The sequence below is a fragment of the Sturnira hondurensis genome, unplaced genomic scaffold, assembly GCF_014824575.4.
Source record: "Sturnira hondurensis isolate 20B ecotype Veracruz unplaced genomic scaffold, ASM1482457v3 Scaffold0022464, whole genome shotgun sequence".
Lineage (NCBI taxonomy): Eukaryota > Metazoa > Chordata > Mammalia > Chiroptera > Phyllostomidae > Sturnira > Sturnira hondurensis.
In genome coordinates, this window is record NW_028095095.1 from 2,326,850 (window position 1) to 2,349,964 (window position 23,115).

A 23,115-nucleotide genomic window follows, 5' to 3' on the forward strand; every position below is an offset into this window, starting at 1 on the left:
AAGAGGGGGTAGCCACCTGCATGCGCATTTCACAGGGGAAAAAAAAACCCTGCAAGACAGCATGAAGGTGCTGAGTCTAACCAAAAGGAGCGGGCACCTGCGACAGAAATAAAGTGATCAGAGAGAAGAGCTAGTTTTCAGGGATGTGATTTTGTCAAAATTCAGCTTTTGATATAAGCCAGGGCCGTTTGGGGGTAGAAATGACCTATCCTAGCAGCTTCTCGGATTGGCTCCATCAGAGTCTCTGGGGAAGCTTGTGAAGGATATGAATTTCTGGATCCCATCCCAGAACGACTGAATCAAAATAAGGATGGGCCCTGAGTATTGTGGGAAAAGCTTTCTTAACAGAAGGTCTATTTTTTCCCATGGCTGGTGTGGCTCTCGGTTGGGTGTCGTGGCACAAAGCAAAAGGTCGCTGGTTCAATTCCCAGTCAGGGCACAAGTCTGGATTATGGGATCATCCCTGGTCAGGGAGTCTCCGTGAGGCAAGCGATTGATGTTTCTCTCCCTCTCTTCCTCCCTCCCCTCCTCTAAAAATAATAAACAAAATCTTTAAAAATAAATAAATAAAGAGCACCAGTAGCTTGACTTGGTATCTGAGAAACAATAAAACTGTTAAAAATAAAAATGAGCGCGGGCCTGCGAACCAGAGGATCGCGGTTCGATTCCCAGTCAGGGCACATGCCTGGGTTGCAGGCGGGTTCCCTGCAGGCCAACTCCCAGCAGGGGACGCACAAAAGGCAACCATACATTGATGTTTCTCTCCCTCTCTCCTTCCCCTCTAAAGATAAATAAGTAAATAAAATCTTAAAAAAACAAAAAAATAAAAATAAAAATGAAAAAGGTCTATTTTTAACAAGCTTCTGGTTGGGTTAGGGTAGGGCTGGGGGTGGGGCTCTGATGCTCAGCCAAGTCTGGGAAATAATGACTCCCCCAACCTTCCACCTAAGGCAAGGACCCAATACAAAGCACCCCTGGTAGCTGGCCTTCCAGCCTCTGTTCGTAAAAAGAGCAGAGACCGCCCCCGCCCCCTTGTGCTGATATTCAACACCTCCACGGTCTTTCCACCACTCCCAATTTTGTGGCCCAGTCCGTGTCCTACGCAGACATGAGAATTCCCACTCCCGTGCCTTTCCTCATATTCTTTCCCCTCCTCCTACCAACCTTGGGAGGAGGGGGATTGTTTCCAGATGGGCTCATGCCCTAACCTCCACTGAGCCCCACCCCCCTTCCAACCCACCATCCCAATCAGGCCTGCAGCCAACTCCGCCTTGGCCAAGCTCCTACCTTTTTGTATTGGGACCATTCACTTGGCGCTTTAAAAAAATGTTAACACAGAGGAATACTCTCCTAACTCATCTCATAGCTTGTGAGTTTCTTGAGAACAGGGGTTGTACCTTATTTTTCTTCTCTCTCTATGGTACCTAATACAGGGTAGGTTTACAGAACGTAAAGTATTTACTCAGCACAAATCTTAGCCGACGGCGATATGCAATGGCAAGAACTGTGGTCGCAAGAATTCATCTCTCTCCTCTGGTCTGTTACCACTGCCCTCCACTTCCCTCACCCTCCTGAGATGGCTGGTCATGAGGGTCTGCAGCTCACCCAGAAGGGCCTGGGGAGCAGGCTGGTGAACTGGAACCCTGGGGATCGGTCTGACCAGCACTTGTGGTCAGACCCCTCTCTTGTTCCCTCCCTCCCTTCCATGCCTCAGTCCCAGAAACACTGTGATGACATCACCCTCGGCCAACCTGGAGGGGCGCTCCTGATGGGGCTTGGAGAGCCAGGGACTAGGTGGCCCTGTGGCAAATGTGAAGAGGAACTGTCAGAGCCCTGGCATCCATGATTGCCCGTCAGGCATTCCAGAACCAGTTCTTCTGCTATGCTGATGTCAAAACTTGCCTATGCTGAGGGTGTCAATGACTGACAACAGTTCAGAGAGTGACCCGTCCCTGGGCCCCTGAACCTCCTCCCCTGGGCTTGAGTCTCAGGAATGAAGGACTGACCCCCAGGGCATCAAGGTTCCCCCAGCAGAGGGGAAGGCTCCAGGCCCAGGCTTCCCAGGGCAGAACTGGGGTCACCATGAGCAAGTACAGATGAGGGGTACAGAATCAAAGGTGGCTCTTACTTCCAGCAAACTCCGAAGATGGAAACTTCCAGACACAGGAAACAAGCATCAGAGTTTGTTTTTAGATTTTTCTTTAATTCAATAACTGAAGTTATTGAATTTGCCCAGTACTGAGTTTTCCACAGCTTTTGACAGTAGGGTTTTGGTTACAAGAAATAGATTTCTCTCCACGTACATGCAGGAGCACTTCCTGGGCAGAACAGGGCCCGCCCAGCAATGCCATTATTAATTAGAGTAGAAATGAGCTCATTACTGACTCCAACTGCTATTTTGAGCTTTATGAGGCTGACCCCTGAGTCGTCGATCTTTGATGAACTTGGGATGAATACATCACTGCCCGTGGCTTTCAGCGGGGAAGCCAGTCACTTCGAAGTCCAGCCAGGTGAAACTAGAATATTTCATAGGGACACTGAGTCCCTTCTAGCTTGGCCAGGGACAAAAACTCAGGAGAAATCAGTCAAGAAGTCCGTACTGAGTACCTACCAGATCACAGTCAGGGTGACCACATTTTCTAAACAAAAAACCTCAGCGTTTTTAGTATAATAAAGGTTTCTATAACACTTATTGGTGCTAAGAGACAGTCTGGGGGATGTAATTTGGACCCCAAATAGAGAAAAATGAATGGGGCCATTTATAGACACATCTGAATAAAAGAGAGTGTCTGAAATTATAACCGTCCTAGGAAAACAAGCTTGGATACTCACTGATTCAAACTGCTCAGGGTTAACACAGTGGTCAGAGATGTCGCCGCTGCTTCCAGGAGCTCAGTGTCCGTGAGGAGGCTGTGTGGGCCCACAGCCCAGAGGGGATGCACGTGAGGACGACACTCAGCGGAGGGAAGGAGGAGCTCAAGGTCTGGCCTGGAAGCCGGGGCGGGGACTCTCAAAGCACCCAACTTGAACTGAGTCGTAGAAGGGTCAGTAGGAGTTCACCAGGCAGACGAGGTGGGGCGAGGAACTTTCCAGATGGAAATCAGAACATCTCAGGTGTGGTGATGAGACTGAGATCATATGATAAATACCCCTGCATGTCACGCGTGTTATTTAGATTCTATTTATAAGTCAAGGACTGTTAAAGTACTTTTAGCTCTGAACCCCTTTCTTCACACAAAACCCGGAGAAGTACAACGTGGAGATCAGATCCAGGAGTAAGTGCTCTGTTGGGGCAGGACCCAGGGGCAGGGGAGTTTCGCAATACCCTCAGCGCGTGACCTCTTCCGCCTCTCCCCTGGCCGGTCACGAAGAATTTCCACAGAGCGCACTTTGAAAACCACTAGCTTAGGAAGTGGAGAGTGACCGACAGGTTCCGAGCAGGGAGTACAGAAGAAAGAGGCATCTGGGAAGATCACTCGGGGAATCCCTGGACGGTTGCTTTAAGGGCAGGGAGGCAGATGCCGAGAGGTAAGGACAAAAGTCCAGGTGAGTCACGGCGAGGGGACAAATAATTGGCGTCACAGCTGCCAGAAAGATAGTCCCTGACAAACACGCCAGACCTTCAGGTTGGACCCTGGCAGGGCTGAACCATCTTTGTAAATGCTGACGTCTGAGTGAGAATGACACCATTCCCAGACTGAGCTCCGTGGCTGCACTGCCCGCCCGCCTGCTGGAGGGAAAAGAAAACCTTCTCTGGCAGAGAAAAACACCTTACAGAGCCTCGGAATATCTTCACAGGTTTTCCAATAGAGGCCCAGAGGGTCTGGCCTTGGCTGGTGTGGTTCAGCGGGTTGGAGTGTCGTCCTGTAACCAAAAGGTTGCAGGTTTTATTCAGGTCACGACATGTGCCTGGTGTGGGTCCGAAAGATCCCCAGGCCAGGTTTGTCCCGGCTTGTAGAGAGGCAGCCAAGGAATGTTGCTCCCCCCCTTCCTCTCTCTAGAAGCAGTGGAAAAAAATGTCCTCAATGAGGATAAAGAAGAAAAATCAGCCCTTGCTGGTGTAGCTCAGTGGATTGAGCGTGGGCCTGCGAACCACACAGTCGCGGTTCAATTCCCAGTCAGGGCACATGCCTGGGTTTCGGGCCAGTTCCCAGCAGGGGACTCATGAGAGGCAACCATACATTGGTATTTCTCTCCTTCTCTCCTTCCCTTCCCCTCTATAGATAAATAAATAAAAAATATTAAAAAAGAAGAAAAATCAAATAGAGAGCCTATAACTCAAAAACAACCAAGCATGCAAAAAGATAAAACTGCCCGAAATCAAGAGAAGTACAGGTAATATATGCAAATTCACAGCAGGGCCGGAGAGTGAAGTTACTAGACACAGATTTAAACTAACTGGGATTGATAAGTTTACAGATAATTAATGAAGGACAAGATGGGTCACTTTGGTAGAGAACTAGATGCAATTAAAAAAAAGAATCAAACCACAATTCTACAATATAAAGAACTCCACGGATAGGTTTAACAACAGAGTAGACACAGCAAGAATTAGTAAACGGGGAGAAAAGGCAGAGGAAAATATCCATAATGATGCACAGAAAGACAAAAAATGGGAAATGCAGGGAACCTAAAGGAGAGTGTAAGGCACAGTGAGATGGTCTAACACACATGTAACTGGAAGCCCAGACGGAGAGGAGAAAGAGGCGAGAGCAACACTTAAAAGGATAATGGCCTATAATTCTTCAAAACTAACGAAATGAGACAAGCCACAGCTACCAGCATACTAATTCCAATTATTATATACCAAGAGGAAACCATGCCTAAGCTCATTAGTGAAATAACTTAAAACCAGAAGAAAAGATCACAAACAACCAGATAAAGAGACATATTCATTTCAAAGGAACACAAAAGGAGACTGCTAACTCCCCAACAGAAAAAGGTGGAAACCAACAGACAGCAGAATGGCACCTTAATGCACTGAAGGAAAACGAGAGCCAACTTAGAATGGTGCGCCCCCAAAAGCATTCCTCCCACATGAGAAGAAAATAAAGACACTTGCAGACAAACAGAGAACAAATGGTTTGTTAGCGGCACACCCTCACTAAAGAAAATAAAAGGGGAGTTTTTTAGGCAGAAGAAAAGGGACTCAAATCAAAACAGATGGAAATACAGAAAGGAATGACAGACACAAAAAAAGGTAGAAAATTTTCAAACAATTCTATAACAACGAAAATAAAACATCAACTACTGAGGAATAAGAATAATCAAAGGTGGCCCTGGCTGGCATAGCTCAGTGGATTGAGTGTGGGTCTGTGAACCACACGATCACGGTTCGATTCCCAGTCAGGGCACATGCCTGGGTTGCAGACCAGTTCCCAGTGGGGAACACACGAGAGGCAACCATACATTGATATTTCTCTCCCTCTCTCCTCCTCTTCCCCTCTAAAGATAAAGAAATAATTTTTCTTTAAAAAATAATCAAAGGTGTAAAACATCTCTCTACAGAAACTTAAAAATCAATGAGAAAAATTAAAGACTACAAAACGGTGGAATGTGCTAAGTTATAGAATGAGACACTGAGTATAGTCCCTCATTTTAGAGAACAATATCCATTCTCGTCCCACCTTTACAGACGTCAGTGTCATCTCAACCACACGAATGTTTTGTGGATACTCGCACGCTGATTCTAGAACTGCTACGGACATTCAAAAAGCCAGGAACTTTCTTATTCATTAGAAAGTCAGTTGAAGACATCCAGGGACCCACAGAGAGTCAACATGCATTTTCTAAGAACAGCTGCATTCTCCTGCCCAACCGCAACACACTCAGGAAGTTTATCAGCGGTACAATCTGACCATCTACCACAGTGATCTTCAACTTCTTTCATTACACGGCACACATAAACTAACTACTGAAATTCTATGGCTCACCGAAAAAATACTATATTTTTGCTGAAATGATAAAAATATATCATTTTGATTGACTTACAAAAAATATATAATTTTGACTGCCTACCCTTTTTGTTTCAAAATGACTTTCCCAAAAACTCAAGTGCTAATAAAAAGAAAAAAATGAACAACAACAAAAATCAAGTGCCTATACTGATATATAAAGATTTCTGGAACCAAGAATTAACCAATCAGATGCAACCTTATGTGCCACGATCAGAAAGGTGCATCTCTATCGCCCCAGCTAGTGTGGCTCATGGTCCACGTGACCAAGTGGAGCACAGTCCTGGGCACCAAAAGGTTGAGGGTTCAGTTCCCGGTCAGGGCACATACCAATGGGAAGCAACCAATCGATGTTTCTCTCTCTTCCATCTTTTCTCTTTAAAATCAATAAACACATTTTTTAAAAAGATGCAACTCTATCATATGAACTATATATCTATGGTTCCAGACAGGGCATCCATACCACGCGGTCTTGTTGTGTTGACTGTTGTCATTTTTCTATTTGACAATCTAAGGGAAAAGAGGTCAGTGCCCCTGACTAAGTAGTCAGGTACTGCAAGTTTTAAACATTCTTGCAGCACACCAGTGGAAGATCGCTGATCTATTACACAATCTATATTCTACATAGTAGGTTTATAGTTGTTCATATGGAAAATAAGACAATAACTAATACATAATAAAAGAATCAACTCTGTTTTGCATACTCACAATGTAACCCTACTTTGGCCCCACCCAGTAGGTCTCAATTCTCCCAACAATGTCATTGAGGATTGCCTTTTCTTCCCAATACAGGAGCCCATGAAGGCTCACGTATTGTATGTGGTGGCCGTGTGTTTTCAGATCATGTTAGTCTAGAGCAGCTCTTGAGTCTTCTAGCCCCTCTCATGACATTGACATTCTCAGAAGGTCAGAGCTAGTTGTTTTGCAGAACGTCCCTGCAGTCAGCACACATAGGACAGCATGGCTGGATCTCCCAAATGCAACATTGGGAGAAAGAGTTCAAAAACAGGCCGACCAATGTGTTGAAAGTCAGGGCACATGACTGGGAATTGAACTCCCTTCTGCTCTCTCTAAAAATAAATAAATAAAATCTTTAAAAAAATCTCTTTCTATAGAAATAGATTTTATTTTTAGAGAGAGGGGAAGGAGGGAGAAAGAGAGGAAGGGAGGGAGAAGACATCAATGTGTGGTTGCCTCTCGCATACCCCCTACCGGGAACCTGGCCTGCAACCCAGGCCTGTGCCCTGACTGGGAATCGAACTAGAGACCTGCTGCTCCCCAGTCCGCTCCTCAATCCACTGAGCCACACCAGCCAGGGCAGCAAAAAAAAAAAAAAAAAAGAAAGAAAAGATAGAAAAGAAAGAAAGAGATTTTTACTAAAAAGTTCAATATTCTAGCAAAATTTTTATACATCCTTCTCAGTACATTACCTCGAGATTCAACGACGTCAATTTGTTCTACTATTGATGCAGTTGGACTTGGTGTTTGACAGATTTTGCTACATTCTGTTCCCCAACGTTTGAATGATTCTTACCTCGATCAANCAAAAAAAAAAAAAAAAAAAAAAGAAAAGATAGAAAAGAAAGAAATAGATTTTTACTAAAAAGTTCAATATTCTAGCAAAATTTTTATACATCCTTCTCAGTACATTACCTCGAGATTCAATGACGTCAATTTGTTCTACTATTGATGCAGTTGGACTTGGTGTTTGACAGATTTTGCTACATTCTGTTCCCCAACGTTTGAATGATTCTTACCTCGATCAATTTCTAAAAGGATGGTTATAAAACGGTGATTTTATGTTTCACGTCGTTCCTTTTACATTTCTTACTGGACTTCTTTGTAAAGAACAGCTTCCCTTTCTCCGCCTAAAATAAAAAAAAATCTCATTCATATGGACTCACGGGTTCTTTCGTTTCACGAGTTACACAGCACATTCCTGTCCTGTTTGTTCTGACGCTCAGGTCGCCCCAGCACTAGCCGGCAGCCAGCCTCTCCAGGCCGGCCCAGTGCTCTGTGGGCACGTTCCCATCAGACTCAGCATTTTCTAACTAACTCTCTGGCACAGGTTGTCCCATGGTTCATCTTTTCCGTTTCTTACCCAGCTCTGGAATCAGCCATTTCTCCAAGGCTGCCTGGTTCCTTTGAACGGTATTTAGCAACCACGTCATGGGCATTAGGAGTGTTCACTGCACCTGAGTCGTCGTCGCTTCTAGCCGCTTTCAGAGGACAGAGTTAGGAAACCAATGTGCATATGTGTGGGGGTGTACACACACACACACGTGTGTGTGTGAGGGCATGTGTGTTCACACGGCTACCTACCATTCCAGCCCAACTCCACAGAGCTTCCCCGACCTTCTCCGTTCCATATCACACTTCCTGTCTCAGTCAGAATCCCGGAGACATCAATGTATGTACTCATTTACTCAAAGACAGCTTTTTAAACCTGGCTGGCATAGCTCAGTGACTTGAGTGTGGGCTGCAAACCAAAGGGTCACCAGTTCAATTCCCAGTCAGGGCACATGCCTGGGTTGCAAACCTGGTCCCCAGTGGGGGCTACATGAGGGACAACCACACACTGTACTTCTCTCCCTCTCTTTCTCCCTCCCTTCCCCTCTCTAAAAATACATGAATAAAATCTTTTAAAAATAGCTTTTGTAAGTTATACCAAAACAACTTTTACTAAGTCAAGTTCAATCTCTCATTGTAACTCAGTATCTCTTCTTTTCACTGTGTTTTCTTCTTTGCGGTCATGTTATCGATGTTAGGGCTTTGGGTTTTGTTTATATTTACTTTTACCTCCTCATACATGTTGCTTTATTTTTGGAAATGTAAAGCATTAGAATGATTCTGAGGTTGGGGCTATAGAAATGTGTACACACAGAGGAGGAAGCGTGTACCCCCCTTACCTCATTTCCATCCACCTCCAAGTCACATTCCATTTCTCGATCTGGATGGAGTATTTTCACAGAGCTGAACACTTGTGATCTGTGAATTTTCTGTACGTTTCACACACGAATGAAAAATTCAATGAATCTGTGAGACGTGCCGGTCAGTGCTCAATCGGAGAAGCCTCGCCACCAGGCATTATTGCGTAAGGGAATTATTGCAGAAATGAGAGCTTGCACAGTTGTGAAGTGAGCCGGGAGGAGGAGCAGCCCAGAAGTGGGAGGCAGAAGACACAGCACAGTCACTAAGGGGCCTTCCCACAGCAGGGCAAGGTGGCCAAGGGAGGGGCATGGGAGTCTGAGAAGCCACGTCCCTCTGGGCCCTGGCATGGGACCACAGCGGGGCTGGTGAAAAGAGCTGATAGAAAGCGACCCCTCTGCTCAGCCAAGTGCTCGGCTCTGACCACTCCTGTGGGGCCTCAGCCAAGTAGAACAGTTGGTAGCTGCACTGGCCCTGCTGTTGAAGGCCAGCGCTGGTAGGGTGGTGGGCCTCCGGAGCCCCTGTGGGCGGGTGTCTTTTCTCTACCCTGTGATCTCCGTGTTGCCCTCCGTGTTCCTGCCAGCTGGCACGCCTCGGCTCACTTCCTAGGTCCGCACGGCTGGGCCACAGGCCAGTGTTTGCCCAGTGGAGGCACCTCTGGTCCTGCTTGCCACACACAGTCCCTGCTGTGCTGACCTTCTGCTCTGGGGTATCTGGGAACAGCTGGGTGCCTTCCTGGGCCCCAGGACGGGAGTTTCGGCCTCTCAGGCCAAATTACTCAAGTCATTTGTCTGGGCTTCCTGGGTTCAGTGAAGACACTGCCAAAAGCCAAGAAGTAGCTGTGGTAGAGGAAGGAAGAGCACAGGAAGAGAAGGGCCAAGGAGCCCCCAAAGGAAGGGGGGATGGGGGATGGGGAGGGCTGTGGACCAGTTTAAGGTGGGTGGAGCTTGCCAGGACAGGAAGGAAGGGATGGTCCACAATGAGTTTCCAAACAGGTGCCTTTGAAGTGATACTGAGAACGATGAGCCTTGAAGATTGTGAGCAGAGTTTTCTGGAGGCCAAAATTACTGATTTTGCTGTAAGGCTTTTTTTTTCACAAGTCCAGAACTTTCTAAGAATTAATAGGAGTCTCAGTGCACAGGTATGGGTGTTGCAACACAGGTGAAAAGGCATATCATTAGAGGTATATTACAGGTAAGGGGGTATAGCTCAGGGGTAGAGCATTTGACTGCAGATCAAGAGGTCCCCGGTTCAAATCCGGGTGCCCCCTTCACTATTGGTTTTCCTACTCATGGCTGTTGCCCATATTCCGGTTTCCTTTCACCCACGTCCATGACGATCCTCCTTGAAAGACACCTCACCCAAGTTCCTTCTGGGTGGGTGGCCGATCTCTCGTCTCCCTGTACTCATTCTGGCGTCTGGTGTTTTCCCCCTTCTGTATAGATCTCCCTCCTTCAGCCCTGTTGGGTGCTCAAAGACAAGGCAGGGACTCTCAGGCACTTCTCAGGAGCAAGCAGTCAAGGGAGCCCTAACTGACGGTGCTCACCCTTCTGCCCCAACAGTGTGGCACAGCGGAGCAGCCCAGACCTGCAGAGACAAACCAGAGCATCCACACTGCCCTCTGGGGAATGGCTTCTCCACACCAGTGCTCACTCACATGCCTGCTTCAACCTCGTAGGCCAAAAGCCTGGCTTAGCCACTCTGACAAGGGAGACAGGGACTTTGCGGTAATGTTCTTCCTATAAGCCCTGACTATCAGAGCTCGGTGACACTGCCTGAGAGCCCGTTTCTGTCCTCACCAAAGGAAGAAAGGTGCAAGGCTGGGAGTCCAGGTAGGTGGGTAGCATCGAGGGTGGTTGGCCCGCTTGTGGGCTAAAATGAAAAGGCAGTGGGAAATGGTGTGGGGTTCCTGCAGGCAGCTTCTCTCATTTGTTCCTCTCTGATGACCCCACCCAGGGACACCCAGAGGCTGGGAAAACTACAGAGCTGAGGGAAGGTGTCATTATAAGCTGGTCTGGCAGCTTCTAGAAAGTCAGTCGTGGAGAGGAGCATCACTTAATTTTGCAATTGAGTGTTACCACACATATGAAAGGTATCAATTAAGTTGTATTACCATCTAAGGGGGTATAGCTCAGGGGTAGAGCATTTGACTGCAGATCAAGAGGTCCCCGGTTCAAATCCGGGTGCCCCCTCATGTGTGATTTTTGAATAGTCTTTTCAGTCGTTTTCAACACCCCACCTTCCACCCTGCATCCCTGGTCAAGCACGACTTGCAGGTAAAGTCCTGAAGGAGGCTGAGCATGTCAGGAGAGCTACAGTCGGGCCATACTGAGGGACTCACAAAATGCCAGCTGGGCAGTTGTGAAGGTGAGTTGTCCCCTGCATACCTCTAGCAGCAACCTGAGCAGCTCAAAGTTCCCAGGAACATCAGGTTTTGATTCTAAGAGTTAGAGCCTCCCAGATGCTCCTGAAATCAGGGAATCCTCACTGCTGTAACGGCTGGGGCCAACGTCCCTATCTAAGGACGAGAGCCACTAAAATGCTTTTTCAAAGATGTGGAAGCTCCACCCACACATGCATTTTCCCACGTTGGTGAAAGGAGTCACTGTTGACTGGATGGACAAGCCGCCCGTGACAAATCCTCTCCAACTGGGGTCTGGATTCTCCCACCCAAGTAGCACTAACCACAGCAAGGGATCATTCGCGCTACAAAATGCCTCGAGAACTGACCTCCTATGAATCCTGGTTCAAGTCAACAACTGAGTGAACAGGCTTATCCCGGTTTCTGTAGCTGTGATATTTTAAGTAGAATGTTAATTGGGTACAATCATAAAGATACGTTCAGACTTACTTAAAATGACACCTTCCTACTTCAGGAAATACTTTGAGAATCCAGACCAACATGTGTTCTCTAGATGTTCTTTGATAAAAATTAGCCAGTTGGAAATTGTTTCGGTGTGTGAGTTTTCACCTCAGTAACCGGTACCGAGGGTCAGCCGAGATCTTTCTGTCACTCTAGAAGACGAAGAGACAGTGAGGGGGTGGGAGGTGATCCCTTGCAATGGAAGTCCCTCAGTCAGGCCGTCCAGCTTTCGGAAAGGAAGAAGGAGCTGGCATGGTTGACAAGGGAGAATCCTCAGAGTAGGTTATTTGATATAATTTAAGCTCTCCAAATGCTCTCGTAAACCCACATTACAGTTTGTGAAGTCCCACTCTTCCGAGGACATTTTTTTTTCACTTGCTTTTTTAGAGGGAGAGAGGAAGGGAGAGAGAAAAACATTGATGTGACAGAGACATCGATTAGTGGCCTCACCCCAGGACAGAGGATCGTACACGTCCAGACCAGGGGGGTCACACGTACCAGGACTGGGAATTGAACCCGCAGCCTTTGGGTTACAGGATGACGCTCCAGCCAACGGAGCCACACTGGCCAGGATAGCCTTTATTTTTATTTTCAGCTATTTCAGTTATTCCATGACAGGAGATAATAGCACATCTCAGTCTAGTCAGAGAAAGTTCTGGATTTCCAGCCCATACAGAGTGACACTTGAGCTAATAATTATTTGCTTTCTTTAAACTGCTTGGATCAGCCATCCAGGCTGGAAATACATCCACCCTGAAGCCACCTCTAGGGTTCCATGGGAACTCAACGTGAACCCTAGTAGACTTCGGGCAAAATTCAGTCAGCTTTTTCTATGGTGTGACGTGGGTTCCTAGACTAGCATCCCCCAAACTACATAGATTTTCTTTTTTTTCAGGTCCAGTAAGGCCTTATTACTAATCCCCACTGAGAGAGAAAGAGAGGGAGAGGTTTTCTTGATATTCCAGGGGAAGAGATACCTGGCCTGTTAGTTTTCCTCGGCCAGAGACACTGCTCCATCTGCCACCAAGACAGACAACTGTGACTTCCTGAATGGAGCTCAGAGGGTTCCAATCCGATGCTGGACAAAAACGAACCGTATGTCCACCACAAACCTAGCAGAACTGACTCAACCTTGGAGAAATTGCACTTATCTAGGGAGAAACTGGATTTGTCAGGGGAGGCTTTTTGGTAGCGCCTGGACCTTCGTCTCTTCTCTCTCCCCCTTGCAGGCCGAATCAATGCAGAGGGAAAAGGGTAAGGAGCATATTGTGTCCAGTCAATAAAAACTGAATGTGGGTAGGGGGCACCTGGACTTGAACCAGGGACCTCTTGATCTGCAGTCAAATGCTCTACCACTGAGCTATACCCCCACCTACTTACCTGGCCTTAATAAGTACTCTAAACCTACAAAGCCACACCCTGGCTGTCACCACATTGAGATGTGTTCTTGCTAGTGCCACGTCACTATGTACCCTGCAAACTGATGTCCTTCCTACTGTGCCCAGCTCATATCCTGCCCCTACCTCCTACACACTTGATTGTCACCTCTACTTATAACCGGTGCCCTTCCTCCCCTCAGTCCCTAAGCATGTCCCATGAGATGTGGGGGGACTGAGTGAGGGCTAAAGAGCTGATCGGAAGAGGTCCTGGAGGGCTGCAGCCAAGTGGGGACAGCGTGACCCACCTTGCCTCTGAATTTGAACCTGGGACCTCTGCATCGTCAGTTGCATGCTTTGTTTAGGACACATGGAGTCAGGTCATTAGCTGTGAGACGTCACCACTCCACCACACCTGTGCCTTTCTCACCTTTCCCGAGTTTTCTACCTCCGCACACCTGGCCTCGGTCTATGCCTACAGCCCAGCATCCTAGCTTCCCTCAGTCCTGGGCAGAAGGCACTAGCTTGAAGACCATGGTGTTGACCTCCAGAATGCTGTTTAGGATTTTGTAATGCTGTAAATTCCAAAATAATTTCTAAGCCGCTTAGGATCACTGGGTGGGAGGATCCAGGCTAGCAGGGCAGTGTGCCTCCTCCAAAACAAAGTTCCCCGGCCCCTCCTCAGTCCCACTAAGCCAAAATTTTAATCTTTGGCTACAAATTCAGTATTTTTAGTAAGGTCACTAGTAATTGTGGCACAGGCTGAGTAACTCCTGATTCAGCGAGGTCCCCCATAATGTCAGCTTCAAAGAGCACCTAATTAAGAACTTCTGAAACAACACAGGTCATTAATGACAGCATCATGACTTGTGCCAGAAAACAGAAGTCACCTGAAAAACTGACGGACCAAGGAAGAGTGGAGATAAGGCTAACTTTAAGTAGGAAGTTAAATCAGGGGGGTTTTGCTCCTCCCAAAAGCAGCCAGAGGTAACCTCTGAACATAGTTCACTATTCACTTGACCCAGAAAACCCCACCAAATCACACAAATCAAGAGGTTCAAATCTTCGTGTTCACCTCAAGAACACTTGTAAAACTTCCCAGGCCACCAAGGGTAGGCATATTCAAAAAGCCACCGAGGATCTGAAGGATGTCACCTTACGGAAGCAGTGTGTGCCATCCTGTTGTTACAAGGGTGGGTGGAGTTGGTGGGTGAGCCCGGGGCCAAGTAGTGGGGCTGGACACAGGGTCAGGGGCCCAAAAGGACGGCTGCATTTTTGCTGCATGTGCTTAAAAGTGCAGAGAGTAGTGCTGACCTTAATGGTTTGGATGTTGATTCTCTGAGCACCTCCAGGTGAACGAAGCTCCCACAACGCAGCACAGAACTTACAGAGCTCACAGGTGGATTCACCCCCACACAGGCTCTCCCCACCACCCTGAGATGGTCCTACTGAAAAAATAGCAGGTTGTGCCTCACCCAGAAGAGGAGGCTGCGTGGAAGACAAAGACATCCCCGAAGACACTGAAGAAACAAAAACTGATGGCTGGGAGTAAATTCAGCATAAAATAAATACGAATAAAAGAAAAAAAAATCAGGGAGGTCTTTCATCTATATTCAGCAATAAAACAAGCCGCCAGCAGAGGACACCCCTTTTTGAACCAGGGATCTGTTGACCTGCAGTCAAACGCTCTACCCCTGAGCTATATCTGACCCGCCCTTCTAAGAGGCCTCCTCAGTGGATGTCACCGGTGTCACCACACCCAAGGACTCCAAAGCATACTGTAAATTCTATCTATTCCTGACCAGCCTGTGCGAACTGGCAGGCCCATCACGGACGGACTAGAGATCACTCTTCCGGCCGAGAGTTCACCTTCCATTGCCTTGAAATAGCCTACCCCCAACTCTACAAGTTCAAGCACAGTTGCCGCCTTCCAGGTTATCAAGAGCCTCTGTTTTCCCTGTTCTTGTTATTTTTCTCAGCTGACAGTCACAGCTTCCTCACCACCCACTGCTTCCTCACGAAGCCGTCATGTGTATTTTAGGCTTTTGTTACAGCAGGAGCCCCTTCTACATATTGACTTCAGTATCTGTCATTCTTATTCACGATAAAATTGCATAATAAGCCACCCCACAACCGGTGGCTTGCAACAGTAAACATTTGTTCTCATGCCCGTGGGTTTCCAGGTTGAATGTGAATCTGCTGATCGAGGTGGGGCGTGGTTGGATGGGCCGGCTACAGGCTGCAGGTCTAACTGGCCTGGGCTCCTCTCAGGGAGCTGGGCTCAGAGCAGAGCCGTGTCCCACGCTGGGGCCCAGGCTGAAGGGGAGCAGCGTACAAGGTAAGCACACCTCATGGCGGCGGTAGGAGTGTCTGAGAGCAAACCCAACCCTGCGGGCAGATCCCACGCTCGGCTCACAGCACATCTGCTAGCATCCTGGTAGCTAATACAAGTCACGTGGTGTGCCGGTTATCAGTGTATTGACTCCCAGCTCTAAGATCACCCTTTCATTGTGGCTCTGGGATGGGACTTATTCAGCATTTCTCCTTTAAGTGAACACAGTGTTAACAGTTGGCAGTAGAGGGCAGTAGAGGGCGGTAGAGGGCTGTTGCAGGGAAAATGGGGCTTCTCTTCCAGTTCTGGCTGCCTGTTCTTGCCTGTTATCCTCTGGCTCTTGCTGCATGCTTGACCCGTGGTGCAGGTGTGTGAGGACACCTGGTGGTGCTCTGTCCCAGGCCCACACCCAGAGAATGAAGCCCCTCAGTGGCCTCGCAGGCCCAGCTGGACCTCTGACCACTCCCCTGCTCTCCACCCCAACTACCTCTATGCAGCTGCCTGCCAGCCTCGGCTTGCCTCTGCCCCAGTCTGGTGCCCACACCCTCCAGGTGTGGACACTGCATAGGTCAGTCCTCATGCTTCCAAGTGACTCACCTGTGTTCCTGAAGGCCAATTCCTGTTTGCCCAACAGCTGTGGACAGGTGTGGACGGGAATACTCGGTGGTCCCAAATGTGGGCGGCTGCAATCACATTTGCCCCCCCCATGAGGTCTGAATCCTCGCTTTGGGGAGGGGTCCCCCTTCCAAATTTGCCCTTGCTTGGGTCCCTCACCCCAGGGGTACCTTTAGTTTTCTTTGAACCTTTGTATTTACTCTCTTCTTATAGCACAATAACTATTTATATTAAATTTTCCCTGTTTAAAGGACTGTGTGGTTTCTGTCTTCTGATTGGTCCAAACTGATACATATGGCCCAGCCTGGAGCAAAGGGGTTCAGAGCACACAAAATCCACCAAAGACATTGCTATTTAGTGGAATGTGGTATCAAGGTCATTTGGCAATAAATACACATCAAGGTATTTGGCAATAAAGCAGGTCACCACCAGGGGGCACCCTGCTTCGAACCAGGGACCCCCTGATCTGCAGTGAAACACTCTACCTCTGAGCTATACCCTCCTGCCTAGTAAAACCTCCTTTTTTCACCTGCATAACCCTCAAATGCCACAAGGTACAGGAAGTTCTGTGTATTCCTGGCTGGCCGATGGAATTGGCAGAGCCATCACAGGCTGACTAGAGACCCCTCTCTGGTCAGGAGTTCACCCTTCCATTCCTGGGACCCCTCCCCTATCTAAGAGGCAAGTCTTCACTCAGTTCCCGGTAGGGCAGCACCGGAAGTGAGAACCCCATTCTCCACATCCATTCTTCCTTCCTCCTCTCGTCCCTCAGCTCTGCCCACTCCTCCCTGTAAAATGTGACATTTTAAATGCAGTAACAGTTGTTTCTCAATAGTGAGAGATATTCCACTTGAGCCCTGCCTCTCAGTGTTACGGAAGAAATAGTTTTATCTTCTCGCTCGTTTCCACAACACTAATGCAAACACTTGTAATAGCCGATATACATAAGCATGGAAAGTTTTACTCTTAAAAAACATACATCTGAAACATAAATATATAGAAAGTTTGAAAGTAAAAGGATGATAAAAATATATCGAACAGACTTCCGCCAAGATGGAGGCATAGGTGGAAACACTGTGCCTTCTCCCACAACCAAGTTTGAATACAACAAAGGTTTGGAGAAATAGGACACACCCAGAGACCAGAAAACGGAATTATACGGAAGTCCGACAACTGTGAACCCGATCAACGGGACGGTAAGAGGGGCGGAGCCAGCAGCAAAGCAGAGTGGGGCAGGACAGATCCCCCAACCTAGGCGCGCAGGCAGCCCGGAACCAGTCGGTGTGTGGGGCAGACTGACCGCGGTCACACATTCGCGCGCAGTGAGACGGACCATGCAGGCCCCAGGGGGCGAACCCAGTGGTGGAGGGCTGACGGCGGTGGCACACTCGCGTGCAGTGGAACGAAACGCGTGGGCCTGGTGACGATGGTGGCTGCGGAGCCCTGACGGCAGGCGGCAGACGGGAAGCCATTGTCCCTCTTTGACCCCGCCCCCACATACAACGTCACAACCCAGCGACTTAGTTGCCCTGCTCTAGTGAACACTTTAGGGCTCCGATCCTGCTACGGAACAGGCACGAACAGCCCAAAAGATGGCGCAAGAAGAACTCAAAGTCCCAGAGCCAATAACTCTAAGTGACCGAGAAATTGCCAGCCTCTCAGAAGCACAATTCAAGACACTATTTATCAGGATGCTCACAGAACTGGTAGATTATAGTCACAAATTAGAGGAACATATGAAGGCTAAACTAATTGAAATAAAGGGAGATGTCCAGGAAACCAATAGCGATGAAAAGGAAACTGGGACTCAAATCAATGGAATGGACCAGAAGGAAGAACGAAACATCCGACCAGAAAGGAATGAAGAAATGAGAATTCAAAAAAATGAGGAGAGGCTTAGGAACCTCCAGGACATCTTTAAACGTTCCAACATCCGGATTATAGGGGTACCAGAAGGGGGAAAGAAACAGCCACAAGTGGAAAACGTATTTGAACAAATAATAAAGGAGAACTTCCCCAGTCTGGCAAAGGAAATAGACTTCCAGGAAATCCAGGAAGCTCAGAGAGTGCCAAAGAAGTTGGACCCGAGAAGGAACACACCAAGGCACATCATAATTACATTAGCCAAGACTAAAATGAAGGAGAGAATCCTAGAAGCAGCAAGAGATAAGGGGACAGTCACCTACAAAGGAGTACCCATCAGACTGTCAGCAGATTTCTCAAAAGAGGCCTTACAGGCAAGAAGGGGCTGAAAAAAAGTATTCCAAGTCATGAAATCCAAAGACCTACAGCCAAGATTGCTTTATCCAGCAAAACTTTAATTTAGAATGGAAGGACAGATAAAGTGCTTCTCAGATAAGGTCAAGTTCAAGGAGTTCATCATCACCAAGCCCTTATTATATGAAATGCTAAAGGGACTTATATAAGAAAAAGAAGATGAAAAATATGAACAGTGAAAGGACAGCAAACTCACAGTTATTAACAACCACACCTAGCCCTGGCTGGCGTAGCTCAGTGGATTGAGCGCGGGCCTGCGAACCAGACAATCACGGTTCGATTCCCAGTCAGGGCACATGCCTGGGTTGCAGGCCGGTTCCTTGCAGGCTAACTACCAGCACGGGAGGCACAAAAGGCAACCGTACATTGATGTTTCTCTCCCTCTCTCCTTCCCCTCTAAAAAAGTAAATAAATAAAATCTTTAAAACAAACAAACAAAAAAAACAACCACACCTAAAACAAAAGCAAAACAAGAAGACAGCTAGATCAGGAGTGGAACGATAGAAATGAAGAACACATGGAGGGTTAGCAACATGGAGGGTTAGCAACAGGGGGGTGGGAGGAGGAGAAGGGGGGAGAAAGCACAGAAAATAGCATAGATGGTAGGCAGAAAATGGATAGGGGGGAGGGCGAGAATAGTGGGGGAAATATAGAATCTAAAGAACTTGAGACACGTGGTTATAAACTAAGGGGGGTAGAATGGTGGGGGAGGGAGTGTGCGGGTGGAGGGGAATGAAGGGGGGGAATAGAACAACTATAATGGCATAATCAATAAAATATATTAAAAAATATATCAAATACTAGCCAAAATAAAGTGAGTGTAGCAATATCAGATAAAGTGGACTAGAGTAAAATATTATTAGGGTAATGAGTATTCATAATAATAAAATAAACCCAGGAAACTATATACACAGTCTTAAAATATCTGAAGCAAAAAAATTATCAGAAATATAAAGAGAAATCTGATTCATGCACAGTCCTGATAGATTTTAACACATCTTTCTCAGTAACTGATAGATCAAAAAGACAGAAAATGATAAGATATAGACGATATAAATAACCCAATCAATAAGCTCGATTCAGTTGACCTAACTAGATCCCTACAATCAACACTAGAATATACACTTTTGATGCAAACATGGAACATTTTCAAACATTTATTGCCTACTTGGCCACAAAGCAAGACTCAGAAAATCCTCAACAAAAACAATCAACATCCCATACTACATCCTCTTACTGCAAGGCGAAACTCAATAACCAAAAGGTAACTTTTTAAAAGACACGTACATTTGAAATCTGAAAGGTATTTTTAAATAACCAGTTGAATATAAAAAGGAATAATGAAAATCAGGAAAGTATTTTTAAATATTTAACTACTTTAAGTAATTAAATCAACTGCAGCCATTTTCACATAGAAGAGTGGACAGTGCCATTTATCTTCAGAGGAAGCTAGTTTGGGAAAACTGTAGCTGGCTGGTTCACTGGAAGCCAATTCATGCAATGACCATGATAGCCAAATCCAAATATGATGCAAGTTAAACCAGTGAATATCAATTGGCTGAAAAACCAATGTGAATTACTGAGAATTTTTAAAAAATTTGTTCCATTTGCATTCCTGCCCAAATCCAGAACTGCCAAATAAACACTTTAAACTGAAGTACCAAGACAGGGATGGATGCATGAATGGGTCAGAGGTGCCACTAAGCCTTGGGGGGTACAGAAGTAGAAAAGAGGTTGGTCAAAAACTGGGAGAACTGGTCACTCAGCAAATAGGATGTTTTGCTCTTAGCAACTGCTGACCCAGAGTCAATGAATAGACCCCAGTCCTGGTCAGGGATGGGCAGGTTGAGTCAAAGAGGTATCAAGATGCTGTACGTAATAAAAAAAAAAGTGTGGCTTTCTTGAATAGTCATACTACCTTTTTTTTTTAAGTTAAGGGATCCTGAGACCAAAGGTGGGGTGTGGGAAGGAGCCAGGAATAGGAGCAGATTACTGGGAGGAAGCCAACCTCCGCAAGTAGGCGGGACACCGGGCTCAAAGCAGGACTTACCATAGGTTCCGGGGCCTTTAGGGATGCTGAGATCAGATGTTGAGTTTTAAGTTACTTTTCCATGGTGTGAAACCCTTGCGATCTCTTCAAATCGTCCAACAGCGGGTCACACATACACACACCAGCCCTGTGTCAGGGATTCCTCAGGCATTGCCAACAGAAGTTCAATGCCAACAATAATCTGGAGTGTGGGAAGAGAAGAAACTCCACTCAGAGGAACAGACAGCAAACTGGGGAAAGAGCCTCAGGAAGAAACCACGGAGACAAAGTGGAGGCTGTCTTCATAAGGCAAGTTCCCACCCTGGTACCCAATTTGATGAATTTGGTACCATATTTTTATGCAAATGTGTTGGGAGCCGACCAATAGCCGTCCCTTGACACCATCGGGACAGATGAGATGCATTGCACAGCAGAGGCAACTGTGGCTAGATTTCCTGTCTATCTCTCCCTGCATGTCTATCTTTGCGGTTAATAGGTGGTGGGATTTTTAGACGCCTGTATTTCAGGTCCAATGATCCGCAGAATTCCAATGAAGTTGTACAAAGTGATTTCTTGTCCAGGGAACAACAGTTCCCCCTGATGGGGTAGCCCCTGAATGTCTAAAAGTTGATGGAGTAACAGCCCCTCCTCCACCTTGGACAGGAATATATATTAATAGAATTAGACAGGTAAAGAAGCAGAAGCTGGTTCACTATTACAAACTAAGCACGTAGAAACAATTGCTAAGGAGTTAGAGTCCTAAGTACATAAATAAATATTTTAGACAGAAAGATAGATAGCTAAGTTAGACACCACAAAGGCCTTGTAATAAATTTCCTATAACCACCGTTCAGTCTAGCGTATCCTTTTGACCCATGCCAAATTCTAAGAACTTTAATAAACATCTATTCATCAATAAGACATTTAAAACTCTGTACATACAGCTATTTCTAATTGTCTGATTAATGGCTCTCCTGGTCAAAACAACCTTTGTTTAACATAACTGAATCTATGGAATTTCCTGTACTTTTCCTAGTTACCTCTGTATTGATTTTTTCTGCTTAACTAATCATGCCATGCACCTGTTCCTTTAACGTTATGTAACAACCTCTTTAAAAATAAAGCTTAAATCAAACTCCTAGCGTTCAGTCAGACCCAGAGAGGCTGGCTGTTCTCCGGCATCCAATCAGGTGTCTGACTCTTCATTTGTCGCCTGGGCCGTCCATCCTTCGGGGACCCTGAGACCTGCGAGGCTGGACCCTGGCACAAATGAGAAATTCAAATTTGCAGTGATGGTCCAAATAGCACTATTCTGACTGGTTGGTTTCACATGTTGGGGTGGCTCTAGGGCCCATGGATCAGTAGAGATGCAAATAAAAACATAGCTGCACAGATCCGGTTGGATGGGGCAGTTCTCAGCCCATTGGTCAGAGAGGGTTTCAGGAACCCCTTCATCAGGGACCTGCTCAGAGGGCAGGAACACAGTGAAGGAGTCTGGCAGTTCCATCTGTATAACTTCCCTGAAATGCTACGTGTGAAGGAAGGGGCTTTGCCCAGGTGTGGGGCTGGGCGGTGATTGAGAGTAGGCTCCTCTCGAGCCTTTCTTTGGAGGCCAGGCCAAAGTAATGTCACTATTGTATCCCAGGGTTCTGGGAGGTGACCAGCAGCAAGCCCACAGATCCATGGTGGGCCAGGGCTACTACAGGGACCAGCACTGGGACTGCTGGGCGAGAAATTCCCTTTCCCCAAATACTCCAGAGGAAGACAGCCAGTACCGAGAGGGGGCGGGGAGGAGGGCCCTCTAGGCCTCAGGCTCTTCCTCTGCCCAGGCAAGCTTTTTGTCTTTCAGAGCAGGTTGAGCCCCTCAGGCCTACCTCCTCTGAGCTGGGTCCTCCTCCAGAGCTGGACTAAGGCTGCTTCTGCTCACCCGGGGTCCTCTCCGACACCCCCCACCCCCGGCCCCGCAGAGTCCTGCCTGACAGAATGGCGGGGTCCAAACTTAATTCATGCCCCACATTTAAAAAAAAAAAGATTTTATTTATTTATTTCTAGAGAGAGGGATAGGGAGAGAGAAAAATCAATGTGTGGTTGCCTCTCACACGCCCCCTACTGGGGACCTGGCCCAACAACCCAGGCATGTGCCCGGACTGGAAATCAAACCCTTAGGTTCGTAGGCCAGCACTCAGTCCACTGAGCCACACTAGCCAGGGCTCATTCCCCACATTTATTTGAGGGCCTACTAGGTGCCAAGAACTTCTGAGGTTACCACAATCAGCCAAATAGATCAGCAGTCAGCCAAGATATGACACGGGGGTCAATGCTGTGGTAGCGAGAGAGCAGGGGGACATGTGAGGATGTGCCAGGGTCTGGCAGCCACTCCAACCCACTCCCACCCTCGGCCCGCGAGGCCAGCCTGCAGTCCCTCTCCACCCCTGGGGCCACTCGCTATCCTCACGCTCCCCCCACCGCGGGCATCGGTTACTGTCGGTTTAACAGATGCGCCTCCTGGGAGAGGCCGGTTCCGTTTCACGCGAGCATCCTCACCTTGCATAGAGGATGCGCTCAGTAACTGTTGAATGCAAGAATGGGTGGATGGATGGACAAAGGGAAGGATTGCACACACTCGAGCAAGCCCACTGTAAGCTGGCCACCTGGCGGGTCACAGCGCCCAGCCACTCCTCGCAGCTTCGCGGGGTCCGGGGCTAAGGCGGTGAGGAGTGGGGTACTCCGGGTGTTCGGGG

The 23,115-nt window shown here is 47.4% G+C and overlaps 1 long non-coding RNA gene and 3 other non-coding genes across 4 annotated transcripts; 2 read left to right on the forward strand and 2 right to left on the reverse strand.

Annotated features, from left to right (window-relative positions):
• Window positions 1-7,716: 7,716 nt before the first annotated feature.
• Window positions 7,717-23,065, reverse strand: LOC118979489 (uncharacterized). The gene is made up of 3 exons (XR_005064924.1): window positions 22,919-23,065; window positions 20,396-20,576; window positions 7,717-7,822 (listed from the first exon to the last, which is right to left on the reverse strand). It is a non-coding gene; the product is annotated as an uncharacterized LOC118979489 (long non-coding RNA).
• On the forward strand, window positions 10,081-10,152 carry TRNAC-GCA (transfer RNA cysteine (anticodon GCA)). Its single transcript has one exon. It is a non-coding gene; the product is annotated as a tRNA-Cys (tRNA).
• On the forward strand, window positions 11,003-11,074 carry TRNAC-GCA (transfer RNA cysteine (anticodon GCA)). The gene has a single exon. It is a non-coding gene; the product is annotated as a tRNA-Cys (tRNA).
• TRNAC-GCA (transfer RNA cysteine (anticodon GCA)) lies at window positions 13,044-13,115 on the reverse strand. The gene has a single exon. It is a non-coding gene; the product is annotated as a tRNA-Cys (tRNA).
• Window positions 23,066-23,115: the final 50 nt, after the last annotated feature.